General features: G+C 40.1%; 1 protein-coding gene across 5 annotated transcripts in view; it reads right to left on the bottom strand.

The window, feature by feature from the left end:
• Positions 1 to 18379, bottom strand: part of eya1 (EYA transcriptional coactivator and phosphatase 1) — a 62321-nt gene that overhangs the window by 32363 nt on the left and 11579 nt on the right. Inside the window, exon 1 of one of the 5 annotated variants that reach the window (XM_084565763.1) lies at positions 5902 to 6029. The exons of 2 other annotated variants lie outside the window; for them this stretch is intronic. The gene's annotated coding sequence lies outside the window, so the exon portion shown is untranslated. Of the gene's footprint in view, positions 1 to 268; positions 379 to 5901; positions 6030 to 18379 lie in introns of those variants that run through there. 2 more of the 5 variants (XM_084565766.1, XM_084565762.1) reach the window with 2 other exon arrangements.

Here is an 18379-nt window from a genome sequence, read left to right as displayed (position 1 = left end):
CTCTGCAGGCATACAACACTTAAGGATGATCCAGAATAAACCCTATTTTTTGCGCACACACTTAATCCTGTTTTCATCTCCTCCTTTGTCAAAACTTTTTGTGTCACCATCTGACAGCTAAAAAGCCTTGACTATCTCCAATCAAACAACACAACAAGCTGAGAAATGTTGACAGTTGTTAAGCAAGAGTCTCTAAGGAAACATCTGATGCCACACAGAGAGCTGCATGTCTCTGATGCTCCTGGCACTGCCACAACAGCGCTCTTACCTGGACCTGGCTTTGACTCCTCTCAAACCACACTCCCTTTCTCTATGCTGCCTCCACCTGCCCCAGCAGAAACAATGTCACTCCTTGTTATTGCAGCTCGATGTCACAGTCCGGAGCCATCCATGACACAAAAAGGCTTGTCTGAGAAAACATTATTGTTATTCTGGAGCAGAATGGGAAGAGAGGGCTAGCGGGAGAACAGAGGCTCACATTGTCTCTCTCTGAGCCGCAGCCCTGCTCCACTGTTGTTTCCTCCTCCAGGTCCTCCCTCCTCCCTGAGCAAGGGGAGCATGGCCAAATGACGGAAAGGTGATTCATCATTGGTCTACGACAGCTGCAAACTGGATTAGCCCTCCCCCAATCAACATGCAAAGCGGCTTAGCCAAGGTAAGCAGGAAGGGGTGGGGTGGAAGGGGTGTTGGGGGGGTGAGTGAAGGTAGGCAGAGGGGTGAAGGGTTGGGGGTGGAAGGGGGCTGAGGGGTAGAAAAGGGTGGGAGAGACTGCCTGCTTTCCTGCTTGAGGTAGCCTGCTGTTGGAAGTAAGATGGGACTTGTTGAGCAGAGGCAAGTCAAGCATGACACCCCTAGCATCTTCAGCAGATCTTTCATCTGCAATTGACACTATCTGAAATTTATCAGCACTCCTCCTCCAGGCATACTGACAGGCACTAATGACCATCATGGCTGCTTCCCGCAGGCCTGCCCCTGCTTGGGGCCATGGTAAGTATGAAAATATGCAACTTCCCAACTTCGCAGCTTACTCACAATGGATAGAAACGAAGATAAGGAATAATCTACACTCCCTTAAACACGCATTATATACATCTACATACATCTTTTCTTCCTCTGTAGGATCACAAAAGTTCATACTTATGTCTTTTTCTTTAGAACACAAAGACGCATAACTCATGCCTGTATGTCTGCATGAATACACACACACAGGCTCATGCACGGGGCACTTCAGAGGCCCCCAGATGAGTGGTGCAAATGCACAGACACACACATACACATCTCTCACACACAGGGCACTTTAGAGGCCCCAGATCAGTGGTGCATCTCAGACAATGAAGGAGACTGGAAACAAGAACATGGAGAGCATATGGAGCCACATATGTTTCCTATGACGCTACGAATGCCTCTATTACTCTCCTTTAGCTGACAGTTACATTTCGCTGTCCACTCCCGCTCTGCTTGTCTCTCTGCAGACATCAAGCAAAGCCGTATACTTGCATGGCTATAACACTATATTAGACCTGACTCCGGCCCACCATGGGAATACAGGGTCCAAAAAAGGTCAAAGGTATTTATCTGGTCAGAAAAAGAGACAAAGATATATAAAGTGTTTAAAAAAAAATACGTTGGCATGATTTTTTTTTAATGGTTGACTGTTTACATGAGCCAAGGTAACCTGAGATCCATGGTCTTAAGTCTTTTTTTTTTTTTTCCCTCAACGGGCTTTGCTCTTCACACCAAGGCAAAGCCTTCATGAATACCATTTCAGCTTTACAATTTGCCTTCCCTCCCACTGCTTATCGTGTAGCCATCGTAGCAAAAATAACCATTATATTTCTTTATCACTTTAAAACCATGGATGATAGCAGCACCTGGCATTTCATAATTCTAGAATATGCACTGGGGTTTGCAAGATGTACAAAAATATACATTTATATATCCACAGGTAAAAGCCATGAAGACGAAAGAGAAACACATTTTGACACAGGACATTAACAACAATCAGAGAGTTGGGGAAAGTTTGTGGAGACAGAGCGTTGTGGCGGGTTGATGTGGTGTAGTGTGAGTGGTTGCTGGCTTCTCTGTTCAGCAGCGCAGGCCAATAAAGCCATTACCATGCTGGTGTCTCAGTCAGTGCCAGCAGGTGAAACCAGCCAGGTGAAGAGAGAAAGAAAGAGAGGGAGAGCGAGGGAGACTGGAGGGGAGAAGGAAAGGGGGCAGGGATTTAAAAGCAAATACAAGCCTTTCTTCTTCACCGCTAAATATTTATTGTTTGAAAAAAAAAAAGGGGGCTGCATTCAGCATCTTTGATGTGCTTCTTACTTCAACCTGAACAGCCAGGCTTTGAAGCCAACAAGAACAAAGCTCGGCTAGATGAAGCGCTGGAAGTGTCATCATGACAAGAAAAAGAGCAACTGCCCCAACACGCTTCACCCATGGTTGTTTGCTGGCCTTTTTGTTTCGCTTTACTTATTTCAAGACCTGCATGTCCAAAGGTAAACACAGCCACGGCTAAGCTTTTAGCATAGATCATCTCAGCATACAGGATGTCTGACCTGGCACAAATCATTTTTCCTCCTCTGCTTATATCACTAAACAAGTAAGGGTTGCAAAAAGGCTGGGATTTAAAATCAAGCAGAGCACAGTGAAAGAGTATATGAATAAATATTCTTGAACGTTTTGGTTATTTCCATTCTCAGCTCCCTTAATACAAATTAATTGACAGTGCACAGCCCTCTGAATTGTACAGACTACATGTGCTGTGTGTTACAACTTTTGAAAAACAACGCTTTAATCAAAATCTAACTTTAAAACAACTAATCTCCACTTAAGCTGGTCAGCTGAATCCACATGGTGGCCCAGGAAAAATAAATCCACTCGCAAAGAATGTAGATGCAGACAACAATTGGACACAGATGTGAGTGGAATTAGGCACAGTTTAGAAAATGCTACACTTCACTGGTGTCTCTATACGTAGCCAAAAAAAATGACAGTTGCCAACAAATGCAACATTTAAACAGAGTTTAATTCTAAAAGGCATGACTGCTGATAATGTATCATTAAATTAATATTTGAAATTATATGGTGGTGTAATTTACTTTTCTGGACTTTTGGATGTATAGGAAAAATTATATCGGTTTAAAATTTATTATGAAATTAACACTACAGCACTTATTAAAACTAAATCATTTTTTTGATACAACATGAAACGGTACCATTTATTTGATATACTGCATGCCTATCATTTGTACAGATGGTGCCATACGCAACACATTTCATCACAAATAAGATTTGCGGCCAGAAATTACGGAAGCACATGGTGCTCACGCGCATTTTCAAATTTTCTGCTCGTCTATAATTAAAAGCACAATTATTAACAGATGTGCAGCTGCCGATGTGCAATTTGTCTCTCTCATTTGGTTCAATCTGACATTGTGCTCCAGCAATTCACTCAATGGCTACATTAAATCTGTTAATACTGTGCTCTTCAACCTTCAAAATTATTTCCAGAAGGCCACTTTGCCTTTGAGGGGCCATCAAACAAGATTTAAGGTGGACATTTTATCACAACCTGTCTACCACTGCGACCACTGCAGAGTGAGGGAGGCTTTACAAGACGAGGATGAAAGAAAGCCCAGGGACAAATCCTTTAAATGATATCACGTTAATGCTTGAGACTTGTTGTGTTAATTCTCTCAAAAATGAGACAGTGATCTGTTATACTGACGCAAGTATTTATGAGGAAGCACAACAAGCATTCTTATTAGCATATTTCTTAATGACGTAATCAAATAATTTTAATACTATTTTTTTGATGAATAAAATTATATCAATACATTTAGCTGACTTGTACAGAGACGCTATAAACTACAGACACATTTTCAAAGTGATGATCCTTTTAAATACATTTTCTGTTTAGAGTTACAACCGAGCGGCTTCCTTATTATCGTGAACAATCTAAACACACTGCCCTTTATAAACAAGCACATAAGTGGGTATTAGTGATTGATAATGGCAATCGTCAGACTGCTTAGAAGAAGCTCAACAAGTCTCATTTCCTGTTCTTTCACCCGCATATTTCAGATACAAACAGTGGCTTGTTAACAAAACAACACCCCGCAGTATTTAGTAAACAACCCCTGCCCACTAATCGCCCAGTATGGGGTACTTAATAGGAGCTCCCCTATTACCTTCTTCCTTCTCTCATCCTCTTTCTCCACCTCTCCATCTTCCTCGCTAATAAGTGAGGCTGGATCAATTAGCCCTATGTGTCTTTCACCATTTTCAATCTGCAGGCTAAGGGCTTGGCTGGCTAGACACATCCATACGGAAGGCATCAGTCTTTGGGCAAACAATGCCACCGTCACCGCCGACCACTCCTGCTTGTACACACTGCTGCTACACATGCATGGAGCGATGCAGCCAGGCGGAGAGACCCTGATCTCCCTCTGCGTAAAGCAAATACACAGAGTAAACAGCCCCAAATCAGCCTCCTCATTATCTGTTAATTAGATAAATAAGGTTATTGTGTGAGTGAATGGCTGCAGCAGGCGGTCACATACACTGTCATGTTTGCCTACATGGAGCGGAGGCCACTTCGCAGGCAGCCTGGCTCCCTAGCTGCTCCTAACCTCTCTATTTCCTCTCTTTCATCAACGCACACCTTTCTAAACACCAGAAATGACAGGAACTAGGAGGATGAAAAAGGAAAGAGGAAAAAAAGGGACGATTTAAGAGAGATGAAATGCCCTTTACACACACACACACACACACATACACACACCACGCAATTATTCCCTGACTTGTGATGTAAGCCTGTGATCAGACGCAGAACATTAAACCAGAACATCCTTCAATTAGAGAGGCTAGTGATTACAGCGGGTGAGTCATCTTTACTACAAGAGAAATACTGGCGAGCGGACACGCAGCACGGCCGGGAGTCGAGGCCTGTTGTCTTGGTCGGACGCTGAGAGACTCCCAGGTCTCCTTGCAGCATTCCTGGCCTCAGCAGATGGCATTAGATGTCAGCTGCTTTAACTGCGGTGGTTGTGTTTGTTCTGTCAGTAGAAAAAGAACTACTGCAGAGACCAGCATGTTTTCCTTACTTGATCAAAAATGTAAACTGGGCCGGGTATTAAGAAAAGATGTCACAGGAGAATTTGTATATATTTACAATTCTAATAAAGATGTGTTTTTTTTTCTGCAGATTTTAAAAACATTTTGAAGTTGTTTTTAAATTGTTAAAAAGTTATTATCAGTAAATATACACAATAATATATTTTCACATATAATTAATTTCTACAAATAAAGGTTTTTGTAGAGAAACGACAGGAAATGCTTTAACCTATCTGTAATGCATGGAGCCAATTGTAAAAAAAAAAAAAAAAACAATACGACAAATTATGATTTTTAACAATTAATAGATATACGTCTCTAAATTGTTACTGAAATTAATGTTATATTACATTTTTACGTTGATATCCCTATCAGTACAGGAGCTCCATTTGCTTTCCCTAAAATTATGACTAAACAATTATCCAGAGCAATTGTTTTTTTTAACTATTTATTTATCGTCATCATCAAAACAGCAGCTGCCATGTGGGGATTGAAGCCTTCCTCATGTGTTGATATTACCATTCAAATTTTCGAACAGCTTTGCAGTTTTTAAATTTCTTGAAATGAAAGCGATGCGGTACGTGTCCATTTAAACTCTAATAATTAACGACAAGGTTAGACCTTAATTGTATTAGTTGCTTCTACACCTGACGACGTAAACGCTTTAAGTAAGAATTAAAATAAATGCTGCTGCTAATTTATCACATAGATTCCACACACACACACTGAAATGAGACAAGTCAAGACAAGTGAAAAACATCACATAGAAATTAAAGTCATACTCACTACAATTATGGTTGAATCCCTGTGTTTTTTATCCCTTCTTATATCTTCTTGTTTTAAAAAAAAAATCTTCTAGATAAAGATCATTCAGTCCAGCAAAACGGACAGCAAACTTTCTAAAACAGTTCTCAGGTGTTAGTAGAATCTGTAGCACAGTAAATGTAAACTACAAGACTACTTTTTTCTTTTTCATTTTAGGTGTTGGAACCCATAGAGCCCCGCGTGGTATCTCAGGAGACTCGGTCCTATTGAGAAAGAGAGTTGTCCGATTACTGCTTCAGGCAGTGACTAGTGAGTGTCTGAGGAACAGGGGAAAAAAAGAGAGAGAGTGAGAGAGCAAGAGGGAGGGAGGGAGAAAGGCAGTGAACGAGGGAGGGAGAGGGAGGCTGCTGCTGTTTGAAAAAGCAGAAAAGTTGCTCGGAGCTCTCACAGGAAGACTTTGGGTCTGGAGGAGGCACGGGGGAGTTGTGCCTCACACCAGCTCCCCATATGTCATTCACTCACAGCTTTAAGCAATAGAGTCCTCTCCAGATTTTATCAGTGGAGACTAAGACAATGAAATGGCAGATCTCTCCACTGGGCTGCCTGTCCACTGGAACACCAGGCTCTGCTCACATACCCCGAGGGCTCACACTTTTCTTCTCCCCCCCCTTTTCTCTCTTGTTTTTGCTATGCTCCTTTTTCACCACAAACCGCATTTTTTTTGCTTTCTCTTGTGAGCCTTGCTGGATTTCTTTCTGTCAAAGAAGGACATCAGAGGGTAAACAAGGGGTTAGGTCATTAGCTTAGGTGATGGGGAGGCTGGGGTTTAATAGCGGCCGAAAGTCTCGGCTCTGTCCGTCTCCACAGCACTCTAGTGGAAGTCCTCCGTCAACACATACACACAGCGTCTGTGTGCAAGGTAATGACTGCCTTCTGTCTGCTCCAGGTTATTATTTCAACTGTGCAAAGCTGCTGTTCAAGGCCAAGCTGCTACTGATGAGCCCAAACTGGCGATTTATTCAAGGCTTGTGCAGATTTTGCTTCAGTATGTCATGACTTTTTTTTTTTTTTTTTCAAGAATATCAATCCTGTATAAAGAATGGTTGAGACGTCAGTGAACCGTTTAAAATGTGTTTAATTTCCACATAGGAAAACTGCAGCTGAAATACCAACTGTAATACTGACAAATGATTACCAAGGAAGAGGAAATCAGACATTTACTATGGTAAAGAGGTGGTGAGAGAAAAAGAACACACACGGCTAGAAGAAGTGTGCTGTGCTAGTGGCCGGGCTGTGTATGCACTACATGAATATCTCAAGAATACTGGCGATGATTAGAAATAAAAAATGTTTGTGTGTCACTGCAGGAGCACGTTCAAATCGTAATTACAATGATTATTTTAATTTATTTCATTGAATTAGTCAGTTTGTACTTGATCAGCTGTAGAGTTCACAACCCATACTGAAAGCAGGTCGACACCGACCAGCCTCTGTACAGCAGTAGTCAACGAGGAGCTGACAGAAATAGATCCGAGCTGCACTGCTCCTGATTTAAACACACTGCCGTAATAATGTGGACGTGCCTGAAATGCAAGTGCTGTCTCCTTTCCTAAACCAACTGCCCACAGGTAAAGCCATAGGATCACATTACAATACTGGAGCATGAAATATATTGCACATTGAACAGATTCTTGATAACTCAATTGGCTAATAGATGCTTGGGGACTCTCAAGTAACTATTTCTAATAGCAGAGGGGTACACATACCAATTAAGTTACTGTATTTATTCAGTGGCTCAGCGTTTCAATAAACAGCTGTATAAAATTAGACGGAGATGTCATTTTGCAAGTGAGTTATTTTCAAATTGCACTGTTTAATTATCCAGAGTTGTTCACGTCTCCACAACCAAACTCAGATTTTCCATGTCCACTTCTGGATACAGTGCTGCATGGTTCTGAATCAAGGCTCCAATCAACCATGCAGTTTTACTGGGGATGAGTGGTGATCGCGTTACTAGTTCATGTTCCGTAGTATTAAATCAAAGGCTTTACAAATGCAAAAAATTATGTAAAATTGTTGGTTTAACTTTTCATTTTAAATTTTCAGTATGTTGAGTGGTCGAGTTCTGGAAATAGTCACACAGTTATGTGAACTATCACATTTTAAGGAGACATACTCCATAAACAAACTGGAAGATACTAAAATGAAAACAACAAACTCACCTTTTCTGCAACTAGAATACCTTATGACCATCGATATCTGCCAAATGTAAGCTTAACAAAAGATGTACTGATAGTGTTCCACTGACATCAGCGCTAAAATGCCACTTGCCTAAAACTATATCAAGTAAGAAATTTGAGAAGTGAGCTAAGATTAAACGTGAAGCCGTTCTTTATTAAGGATTATCTTGATGGGACTCAGCGGTCTTCATGTGGGGTTGCCTGCCTGCAATTTAGAGCGAAGAGAGATCTGCACTGTCCTCCACTGCCAATAGGTTATCCACTCATCTTCTCACACACATGGAAATAGACTCAATTCCAAATGGCTGATTCAGTTTCAGAGATAAGGAATTGAGGGTTAATGTAAATTTAACTGGATTTCTGGTACTTGTGGTGACTTTTCCCTCTGTTGCTCCACAAATGAGAACATCTCTGCAAAGTGAGTTTACTTATCTTGACAAAGAATATATAAACAGAGTGAAAAGCGCAGGAACGGTGTGACAAGGGATCAAATGGTACAGATGAAATGAAATGCTAACACCCTGGTGACACAGTTGCAATATTTTCATATGCATAAGCAGCAAACTTGTTTGGGGAGAGCTACTACAGTGTTTATACAATGTCACACGTTGGGGGGATCAAGTTCCTTTTTTGACATACATCTCTGCAGAGCATTACATTCAAAACCTTCCCCCAAGAAGGGAAATCTGAACTTGGGATAACTTTGGATAAAATAACAGTTTTATATATTTATACAGGCATTACGGGGTGAAGTGTTCACCTATTGACTAAGGAGAAAAAATACAAAAAACCTTAACGACACAAACCTCCTAGCCCAACTTTGCCCCTGACCCAAGTGGGACATTAAGTTTGCTGCATGGCAATTTGTCAAAGAGCCCGGTAAGTGCTAGGTACTGGATATTCTTGAGCAGTTCAGTGTGCATAGTTTCCTGTTCAAAATAACCAAGAAACACAGATTGGCGTATCCCTGGTAAAGCAAAGCTACACTGATGACGAGGGGAAATTCAAGATCATTTTCAACACTATTCCATCCTGTCTCCACTGCTTGTCTTTTCATGTGAGCTCTGTAATGCTAACTTAAAAAGCTAGGCACCGTGACGACTAGAGCAGCCAAAGCAAAAACAAAACCAAAGGAGCAAAAACATGTTACCTTGATTTTAAAATGTCTTTCTGTATGCAGTATTTAAGTATGCACTATGTACCATTTACCCATCTACCAGGCTTTCATTAAACCCCAAAGAGAATTTTTGATGATGTTAAGTTGTCACCACAAAAAAAAGATTTTGACAGTGCAGACAGACAATTTTGAAGTCTCTCAAGGTAAATTAGTAGCAAGTCAAGTGCTTTCAAGTGGTGAATGAAAGTTCCCAGTGAAGCCTGAATTCCTTATAAACAAACATCAGGTTGGCGTGCCCTGCTGAGGAGCAGCGATAAAAGTAAACACAGCATACCTCAACATGAAAATACATCAGAGCTTTCCTCCGCGGCAAGCGACGGACGGTTAACCTCAGTGGACGTCACAAGCTTAAACTAACAGAGTGCCCTTATTGTTGCAGTCATCTTGGTTTCAAAGGAAAAAAGGGAAGATGTTTTGAATTAAGTGCATTTTCTTATGAACAATATAAAACACTTTAGCTCAGACTGTCTCTTAAAGGGACCTTGAAGCAGTTACCATATTTTGTAATTGTCACAGTAGAAGATATCTAGTATGAAGTTAAAATCTCTCTGCAGAAACATTTTGCCGTGAGTATACCATGAGAGACAAGTGTACTTTATGACCAGTGAAGCACACCTGGTGAAAGTCTATGAGGACTCTGAAAATCCTCCGACAGATATTTTATTGCTCTCCAATGGCTCCAAAATGGCCAAACAAGCACACTGCAGAGACCTATTAATCAGAATGAGACCTCGCTAAGACTGTAAGTATCACTGCAGGCATTACACAAAGAATTTATACCCTGCTGAAAGATAAAGATATTAACAAGAGTAAATTCAGCTCATATTGTGGATTGTTAGATGTATATTGAGACGTCTTATTCAGAACGGGATGTGATTTAGCTTTCCTTGTAAATTTAGGCTCAGTATGTGTACTGTATGTGCAAGGAAACTGTTAAAGGGTGAATTACAGTTGAATCACACTCAGAAATTAAGATGACCTCCTTTGATCCTCTGATATTTATAATATTTTAAACAGAGATAACATTCACACCCAAAGCTTGGATTTTTTTCTTTTTTTAAAGAAAAGAATCTCACTTTACTGTCTCAATTGCCTACAAATGACTTATGTGACAAAGCATGTTTGGGGGGGCTTGATCTTGCATGGCTTATGAGGCAATTATTTAAAGTTAAACAGGACAGATTTGAGCCAAATATTTTTAAAACCATTGTACTAAACAGAACATTGATTAAATGATTTGAACATGATTAAATAGACCAATAACATTTTTTGTATATTTAATGTATTATGTTAAATTTTGCCTCATTATGAAAGTGGGGAAATTTCAGAAACTTTTTTTCTCTCTCCATTAATTCTTCTTCTATTAAGATGCTTTTGCCAAGCCCTAGTACTGTGAAATGTAGCTGAATTAATAGCCCTCAGCTTCCAACATTTTTTTTTTTTTTACCAAAAGCAACATAAGCTGTCATACTGTAACGTCCCAGCTCCTCTGATTCAAACACACAGTGGATAACTGCTCTCATATGTCTTCTCCTTAAATCCAGTAAAAAAACATAAATGCAGCCAAGGATAGAAACAACCCAGTTTACAAAACAGTAACTGAGGCAAGCATTCCTGTGTCCTTGCCCTGGTTGTCAAGTGACTTTAGAATTTCTCTAGCACTAGTTCTGGTACTAATCTGCTGTTCTGGTTTAAAGATATCAGCAACCATAAATCTAAATGAGCTGCACCCTTAAATACCAATATGTTTGGTAATAAATTTTCAGCACCCCTCTAATGGCAACATTTGTTAGGGTTGCCCCAACTGTCTGGGACTGGCTTCTGACTTGTGCAACCCGGCCAGAAATGTGGCACTCCCCGTCTTCTACACAGCTGCCCAGGTCAGCAGAGCACTGGGGGCCAGGCTGCTGATCAACAGGCTTGCACTGGGGGTCTGGCCAAGAAAGGGCGAGGGGGGGGGGGCTCACTGGAACTTATGTCCACTACACCACCAACTCCCAATTGGTTAGAGTGCAAAATGCAGAGGTTATAGACATAACTGCTGCCTCTCAACCCCACCCCCTTCGGCTGACTCCCCGTCTCCCTCCCTGACTCACTTACCAAACCCCCACAAGTCCAGCCACTGTGACATTTGTGAAGCCAGGAGTCCACATAACAAAAACACATTAGGCAAATGTCTGGGGTCAAACGTCTGTTTGAATTGGCCAGATGAAAGACACTTAGATTGGGTCTGTGCCATTCTGCTTAGTGACTAAATACAGTTACAAAAGAGGCAGTGCTGTGCAAGCCAGTGGTTTACTTACTGACAGAATACGCTTCCACATTCAAGTTATACTGCCAAGGGATGATTCACAGAGAATGATATGTAAGCCAGGGGCATTATCAATCACCTATCTGCACTATATAAATAAAACAGAATCACAACACACCTAACCTAAATACACACTGGTTCTCAAAGAAGGAAGTGCAAGTGAACACAGCTCTGGAATTTGAAATGATGAATGGGCATAGATATTGGACACCAGCTTTCAGTAATTTTTAACTCTTGGACAGACTTAACAGCTGGGCTTATCTGTCTACCCTGCCTCCTTGTACATGTGCACTTAAAAAAGCTGAAGCTTGGATTATCTAGGCACCAGTCACTTATATTATACAACAGCAGGGAAACATGCTGAGCTGCACAGTTTTCACAGCCTTGAAGACAGTGTGAACTGTTAGTGGCTGGCTGAACTAGAAGGTGCTTTCAATCATTTTAGAGAATGGCATGATGGTCCAAAATAACCAGTGGGATAATTGCAGTTTAAGACTATACGACAGGAGTGCTGACGCATGTGCTAATACCTTACCCCAAAGTACTTCTTGGTGACTTCTGTGCATGTGTCTGGTACTCGTTGCTGCAGTCATCATGAGTAAGGGAGACAGCGTTTCATTTATTGTTTTTCCTAGAGAACTAGCACTACACTATCAATATCCAGTGGACAGGAAGAGCTGTCTGAGTTACTTTGCATATGAAAAAACAAAGGCTGTATCATCTAAGTGAGAAGAGAGCTAATGGTTATAAGCCAAGAGGAAACAACAAATACATAACTCACTGACTTTGTAAACACTCATTCCAATGCCAGTCCACTGAGACCTGAAAACTCAGACTTCCTGATGCAGTTCATTCTCTACAAATATATCATTGTTAAAAACAGAACTCAATGATATGCCATGTTTGTTTCCTTTTGGTGTGTTCGGAGCAGCCCTGGCCCCGCTAAAAGGTGACTTCCCCTATGAGGAAATGGAATTTGCAATGCCCTCCTTACAGAACACTCTCCCTTTGTGCTTGTGAAATGTGCTCTATCTTATTTAGCTAGATTTGAGGAAAAACAATATCATATTATATATAATTTTTACTCATATTAGTACAGTATTTATCTGTTTACAGTATATGTGACCTACAGCTAAGCTATAGTAATATTATCTTATATGGCCTATGAGATGGCGTGTAGTGGTCGGCTACAGTTAAACAAAAGAACGATATAACAGAATTCCAACAACAAATGCAAGGTATAAGGGGCTAACACATCGTACGACCTTTCCTCTCCACTTCATAAACATATGAGAAAGACTATACAATACATGCTCCATTTAAACCAGGAAGCAACAAACGAACTATAGCAGGCGAGTAACCACGATAATGGTGTTAAGAAGTGGAAAATGCATTGACTGAGCAGGCTTATGAGCATTAAAAAGCTTTAAAGAAGGGAATGGTTTGATTATTAGTTGAGTATCGAGTTAGTGTATCGAGTCCATAAACTAAATGAATTCCCATTGACATCTCACCTCTTTTAAAAGTCCTTCTCTCTCTATGTATTGTATAACCTCTTTCAATATTCTTTTAAGACTCAAACCTTTCTTACTATATCTGTTTGATAATAGTTAAGATAATCCTTTAATTTGTCCCATATATATAACTTCAGCAATACCTACAGGTTTTAAATAGAATTTAGAGATAAGGATGCTAAAGCTACAAGCTGAAATATGTTTCTGTTAACATGGTCATTTAAGATTGAAGGGGTCATAATACATTCCATATATATATACAAAAAAGTGAGTTTAGCTAAAGACAGGTCCTGAAACTGGAGGTAAGCTTGCTACAGCTGCCAATTGCCTTTAGGGGAATCTCTTCTTAGACTTTGTTCTTGACATCTTTGAGAATTTATATACCCTTTCAACCCTGTGAATTAGAGATAAATTAAAGTGATAAATTATTACTTTAAGCTAGAGGGTTCCTTGATTAACCTTTTGATAGTCACACACACAGTTAGGGGAGATGTGATGAACTGCTAGGGACCTCTGATGGCGAACATATGATTCATCGATACCAGCAGGTCTCCGAATCTTTTCTAAAAAAGCAAACGAAACCACAACAAAGAAATTCCGGTCATCCGGGGCAATGCCTCTGACTCCAAAATAAACACTGGGTTTGTTGCAAGGATCCACTTTTGCATTCAGGGGGAAAGAAGCAGACGGTGGGAAAACAGGGGAGAGAGTGTGAAGCTTTCTTCCTCTTGACTTTGTGACTCAGTTGCTGTAGCCCCAGGTGTTTTTTGTTCTCAAAACATCCAGTCATCTCTCTGTAGTTGACTTTGAGTTGGTTAAAACCAACACAAAAACTTTCTCTCCTAAATAAATGAATAGAATGTTTCATAATGTGTTCTGTGCCTACTACTACACCAAGCTAGATTGACCTATAAATAGCTCAGCAGCCTACCATGGAAACAAACAACCACATAGCCACGGATCAGTTACAGGAGTAGCAACTTTTTATAGGTCATGAAAACTTCCAGTTGCCTAGGAAACAATTTGGAAGGACAGTGCACATTTGGATGCAGAACAGGTAATACTGGTCAGGGCAATTAGAGGGCCTAGTTTGTTGAATGGGAGTTATCAGAGAGCTGGCTTGGGGTAATTGAGGGGTTTGCTCATTCACTGGCCATGGACTGTTCTGCTAACGCTGCACCTGGCCCAAAGCACCTTGAACAGCTCACAATGGAAGAAATACCTGTTTGTTTTCTGTAAGCCAGGGGAAGTATCTGGTGGAAATCTGTCAAAGGACGGGACTGGTGGTTTAAGAAAAGCCACTTTCTGAATATTGATATCCATTTAAAACTTGGGAAATATAATTCTGCGTACAATTCAGAAAATACGGCAACACTGAGTGTGAAATTGTATTGAAATTATTCAACACTTCATGTAACAGGCACTTGTGTTCACATCTTGCGTTGTCTCTTTTAGATTATTTGTGTGCGTCAGAAGCTTTAATAATTAGGTTTATAGTGAGCCAGATTCTTTCAACTGTAATTTCTGTGGATTTCTTTGTAAACCTGCCCCCCCCCATTACATTTGTTGTGAATATGTGACTACAATACTATCACATCTGGATTCAACTCTTGTAGCGTAACTCTTGTAAAATCCCATAGGTCAACATAGTTCCACAGCTGTGACTCTCACAGAACCCTGACCCATCCATTGCATGATGACTATGCAATTTACAAAATTACAAGCTAGCTGAAACCCTGCCCTAAAGAAGCCCCAGACTTTGCTTGAATTATTAATCAACTATTGATGAAGGCCTGATAAATGCACCCAGCTCACCGTCCCAATGACATTCTTGTCTCCTGCCCTAAGCCACTTCTGCCGCTCTGTCTGCCTATATGCTCCTGCCAGGTGATTCAAAACTTAAGATGCGAAATGCGCTCATTTAAATCACAAAAGGCAATTGTTTTCGACAACGTATCATCTTACAGATCTCAACTGTGCTGCAGACTCTTCTGCCCAGGAACTCAAATAAGCACATTACCAAGCCAGCTAATTACAGTTTCACACAGTGTGACAGTCGACAATCTTCCCCTATTCTGTTGGCCAGACACCAAATTCTTCTAATGTGCTCACTCAAGGGGAATCAACATGCCAATCTGATGGAGGTATACAAACATCAGCAGAGAATTACTGGCATAATTTTGATTAGTTCTCAGCCTTAGGTGTTAATATAAAATCCATCAAGCTCTAAGAAACTGAAGAGAACATTACTGTATATCTGACACTTTTTCACACACAAATACACAAGACAAAAGCATTTTACTACTCGGGTATTATAGGGATATTAATTTAGCAATGTGATGTACATTATCAAATGACAGTCAAGCACTTCAGTAGCCCCGTTGACTGACCTCTGGGCTTGCCCATCCTTATCTCCACCACATACTTCTAGCAGCTGCAGAGCACTTAATAAATTGCACCTTTAACAAAAGGAAAAGGTGATGAATTGAAAAATGTTTATCCCGTTCATAAATTATTAATGCAGCCTCTCTCTCAAACCGGCCACTGATAAATAATTAAAATTAATCTCATTATGGGAGTTTTCATTATAGGATAATTTAATTAAATGAAAGCCCAAGGACCTCTGAGGGCCCTGAGTCACTAGGGCCCCATGCCCTACTCCTCTAATGGGTCGAGGACAGGAGAGTGCACTGTTAATGCACAAGAGCCCATACATTATTTAATGGATCCCACTAAGTAAGGACAGATCAATGATAACTTGTCATCTCGTCAACGTGTTGAAAGCATTCCAGAGCCCACTGAAGAACAAATCCTAAAACTGCAATAGAAAAATATCAGCGCACACGTATGGAAAACCTGCACACTTACGTACACATTTACTGTACGCAGAGCAATGTCACTTACTGTCATTTGAGGATGCAACTTTGTCTTTGTTTGTGCATATTGAATTGCAATACCAAACAGAGGATGCCTGTGCATTTTACTGATGGGAAAGCAGTGGTTGGCCGGAGGTAGGACAATGAAGGGAAAACAGTAAGACTTGATGTCTGTTGCTTCAGTGCAAATGGTGAAGGGTACAAGGTGTACATCTGATACCAAACAATAAATGATATCAGAGTCAAATGGGAGCCATTAAAGACTTTCTTGGTGAACAAGAGGAGGGGCTGAAGAGGAAGAGGGTATCTAGGTTTGTCTTGTCTCCAGGAGCACTTAGGCACTCTAATTATTACATAGCAGTGAAGATGCACTCATCTAGCTCACACTCAGACAGCTTAAGCTCCTTTTCCACCACACATGCACAGAGTTCTCAGCTATCCACACAGGCATCAAAACAAATAGTGACTTTTTGAATTCTGAATACGATGTACGAAATATACAAAATCTTGATCTGTACGATGGACACACTTTTCACATGTATCCACTGAGTTTGAAAGTCTGTGATCAAGGTTTTTATTTTAAGTCACCATGGAAAATAAAGGCAAACTTATAACAGAAACTACTACAGTGACTCCTAAAATGTGCAGCTTACATTCTCAGTTTTAAGTACATCACATTGCACATTACAAATACAAAAATCTAAGAGTCCTTGCAGAATTTTGTAGTAGTATCATTCTGTAACTATTAATTCCTGTCATAAAATAATACATGACACTGTTGTTCCAAGGTTGGCAATAAGGCTCAACCACGGTTCCATTACAGTATTTTAACATTCTAATACAGGCGTGTTAAATTTCTTCTTGCAATAAGCCCAGCCTGTACAGTGAAAGCCAGCATTTCCAGATAAAAGACGTCATGCCACTAACATAATAACCATGGAAAACAATAATGGGTAGTGGAAACTGAAATTTAAATGAAGAAAAGATCAACATGACATGTATCTTGCTTTTATCAAGCCTGGGTGTCTTCTCAAACGAAAAACTGAATCTTCTCATAATTGGATAATACTTCAGCACCTCAGTCAGTCCATTGTATGAGTTATTAAACAGCTTTGTTCATAACACAAGTGAGGCTCATTCCTATTTCCACAATTACTGTCTCTCGATACGGGATTTACAAAACATGCCAAATGTTTTATTGCAGCCCAACGAGGGTAAAATTCAAATTTCAAAAGGAGGGCCAAATAATTTTCTGCAAGGGCCAGATATGACCCAAGGGCCAGGTCTGATGGTGGATATTATAATACTACAAACCAGTGTTATTGCTCAGACCCTACTGTCATTGCTAGACTTATACAAATTAAATGAATGCAATTACTGTGCTTAAACCATAGTGGGATTATAAGTGTATGTATATGCACATCAGGCCCACATTTCAAAGAGGAAATCTTTAACATAAACATTAGCATTTTGTGAAAACAACTGAGTAATTAGTTTAGGGCGTAATAAGCTGGGGTAGGCACACAATGAAAGAAAGCATTCTGGCTTTAAAATGAATAAAAATTGATTGTGTCCCAATAAAAAACGAATTGGCAGAGTGTTAACTGGATTCCACATAAACGTCTGTAGCAGTCCCTGGCCGCTTTATTGTGTGCTAATGCAATAGAGAACACTTAGCAATAAATGCTCCTCTCTGATGAGCTCACAGAGGCTTTCCAAGATGGCCTGATGAAATTGTAAAAATTAGATTTGAGCTAGCTGCTAATGACTCCTAAAACAAAGGAAAATCTCCAAATAGAATTAGCCTGCCCTCTTCTTCTCTAAATACATCATATGTAAATTACTGTCATTTGGAGAAATATGCTTGCCTGGAAGGTAAAGCCTTCATTAGAGATCTCAGTAGGTTTGGGACTCGAACAAGAACTCCTCCAGGACATTTAAAAAGTTTGACGATGAGAGAAGCCAAAGGTATTGTTCACACATGGCAGCAAATCAGAGTTATGACTAAGGAATATATTTTTTATTATTATTGTAGTCAAATCAGGTGGATTTTGTTCTGAAGCTGAGGGTATGGATATGAGAAACAAACACTGTATGTGTGGAATGTCATTCCTATAATCCATATTGTATTTAATTTGAAATCTGCAAACCGCATGCTCACTTACAATATCTTTAGCGAATCACTTCATTAATGCAGAACCACAGACACCAGCATAGCATTTCAGTGAAAGTTATTCAATACAGTTAATTAAATGAATGTAAGTCTGATACATTATGGTGGTCATGCACTTTGACCATTAAGTGCAGTTTTGTTTTAAGCTTTTAAATCAAGTTAACAGATTTTTCTGTATTTTCTGTCATAATAACAAACTAATATGCAT

The sequence above is a fragment of the Chelon labrosus genome (genome assembly GCF_963514085.1).
Source record: "Chelon labrosus genome assembly, chromosome: 18".
Lineage (NCBI taxonomy): Eukaryota > Metazoa > Chordata > Actinopteri > Mugiliformes > Mugilidae > Chelon > Chelon labrosus.
The sequence above is the reverse complement of the archived record's forward strand: the minus strand, read 5'-3'. Positions and strand labels throughout refer to the sequence as shown.